Source organism: Branchiostoma belcheri, unplaced genomic scaffold, assembly GCF_001625305.1.
Source record: "Branchiostoma belcheri isolate BF01 breed outbred unplaced genomic scaffold, Haploidv18h27 scaffold129, whole genome shotgun sequence".
NCBI lineage: Eukaryota > Metazoa > Chordata > Leptocardii > Amphioxiformes > Branchiostomatidae > Branchiostoma > Branchiostoma belcheri.
This window is the reverse complement of record NW_017802702.1, coordinates 112,065-114,795: the sequence shown is the minus strand read 5'-3', so window position 1 is coordinate 114,795 and position 2,731 is coordinate 112,065.

The following is a 2,731-nucleotide window of genomic DNA, read 5'->3' as shown; positions in this document are numbered from 1 at the left end:
CACTTAACATAAAACAAGATTACTAGGCGTTAAAAACGCCTCACACAAAAAGCCTTGGTTTCTTGGCAGTTTCTTCTGACTTTGAAGAATCACTATCGGTTTCTTCTTCAACATGGGGCTACTAGAATAGTTGGCTGCAGTCATGATCAGAAAAAGATTTGGTGTACAGCTCCAATTTTTGGTGCACCCTGAGTATTTCGAGACCTGATTTGTAGTTTTCATCAAAGCGGGCAAAACAATGGACAGGAGTGAGTGTGATTCGTTGTTGGTTTAATCAAGGACATTGTCCTTGATAATGTCCTTGGTTTAATACACTCAGATTCACACTCACAGTCGCACTTCAATATCATCTAAATGACTGAAAAGAAAATCAAACACAGTTTTTATTCTTTTACAAGTTACAAGAGCATTCGCAAAACAACCTATGCAGTTGACTCCATATTCAGTTGAACCAAGGAGCTTATACTAGTTATAGTTATAGGGCAACTAGATAAAAAGGACAAAATAATGTATTTTACAGACAGTACGTTGCAAATTATCTGCACAGTCACCTTACCAGGCATGACATATTTTTGTAGATCAACAAAGAAGTTAGGAAGTTATTTTATAGTGATTCATAGATGGAAAGAAAGTAACCTTGAAGTGTGGTATATAACAACTGAGAGAAACTGGCTAAAATGCAACTGATCCTTTTGTTATGCAAATAAATGAATGAACTTGTTTACTTTACAACACTTGCTTGTTAACTTTACAGTAACCAACTAATCACTTGTGGTAAAAATGTTGTTTCAGAAAAATTTTGAAAAGGAAAATTAAGATTTCCTACTACTGCATCTATATTTGCATGTAAGAAAGAAAAAAATCTATCTGCACTTTATCCTATATAGCATGACTAATTCGAGGAGTGCACAAACCAGATGGCTGGCAGTATAAACTTCCTGGCACTTATAACCTGATGTCCATAAGGTCTGACATGGTGTGGGACAGTTGAAAATTTGATGCGTTAACTTAGAGCAAATTTTATCTCTGTACTACAGTATGTACAACGATTCTTATGTAGACTATATGAGAGTGGTATGCATATTGAATCTATGTTTTTGATTGTATGAAATATTTATAATGTCCTTTATCCAGCAAAAAATCATTCTCCAACCTTCAATTAAACATCTAAGACTGTTCAGAGAGATAAAATCCAAACCATAAAATGCTGAATACACCCAATACCACTCCAGTCTGGTTCCAACCCGGGTTTGTTTGACCCCAACCCCCTGTCCGTTCCAGATTTGGTTGACCCAACCCCCCCTGTCCGTTCCAGGTATTTGACCCAACCCCCCTGTCCAGTCCAGGTATTTGACCCAACCCCCCTGTCCAGTCCAACCTCTTCCGCCCCCCATTCTCCTTTATTTTTTGGAATAGCCCATTGGCCGTGCAAGCCTATAGAATGCCCCACTTGCGACATAAATTTCTGAGGCTTATCGTGCGCATCGTGCGTATCCACAATTATTCCCATCGTAAACATAGTCACTGGGATCTGAAATGCATACATACAGGATAATTTCCCTTCTTCAGCGGGAGTTTTGTTTATGTTTTGATCGTACACGTCAAACTGCCACGCTGGTCTACGCTGCGCGCTGGTCTCGGCTGCACTTCTGGGTTCCATAAATTGACACCATAAATCGGCAAAGAAACAAATATTTCCCCCAAAATTTATATTAATTGTGCACTTTTTCACTAGATGTGGCTATGCAGTCCTGGAAAACAGCGTTTTTTCAAACAGAAAAATCGCGTCCCCGCGCCCTTCATGTTGCCGCCCGGCGAACTCAGCTGAAGCGAACAACCAATCAGAGACGCGTAACGCGGATACGTCATGCAAGATTTGCATATACCGCCCGCCCACCGCTTCTGCTGCCATGCTAGCTACGCGCCGTACTTGAAGTAAATTGACGTGTATCGCCGTATTTCTGGAAATAAATGCCGCGACACGAAGATCTAGCGCTGACTCGGCTTGCACCCAGCGTTCAGCGTCACCCGCGCCATTACCCCCGCCGTCATCCCGCGCCGTCATTGCTGCGCCGTCACCCAACGTTTTTATCGGAACCAGACACCCCTCTGTTTGACCCCTTTTAAATGGTAAGACCCAAAACTGAAACCTCCCCATTCCTTAACAACATGGTAAATTCCATTTTCAGCATGGCGGGGGTGTCCGGAGCACTTAAAAACCTTTTATTTCCACGCCCATAAACACATATGCAATTAAACAAAAACGTTCTGCATCATCTGCAGCCCAACAGCAATACGTATACCGAACCACAGACCAATCCGTCCAGCCGATCGCGAGAAACAGCTGCTGACAGAAATGTTTCGAACAATAGTAAAACCTCCTCGCGGAAGGATATCTCCTTCCCCGGAGGTAATAACTTTTCAACTTTGAATCAAACTACTGCATTGTTTAATAGGAAAAAATGTAACAGCTAGGGCTAAAATATGAGCATGTATGAGTTGATTCAGAACCTTTATCCTTTTTTTGGGGGGGGGCAAGTCATGAAGCGTTTCAATCCTAGAATCAATAATGATAAAATTGATGTGGCCTTACCTTGATGTGGTCTATACTAGATGACAGTGGCAGCAATACTAGTGTTTTCTTCCTTTGAAGATAGCATTTTTAAGTGAAATAGAGGGATTTATTAGGTTAGTACATGTCCGTTCTATCTCTACACTGTATCTGCATGTC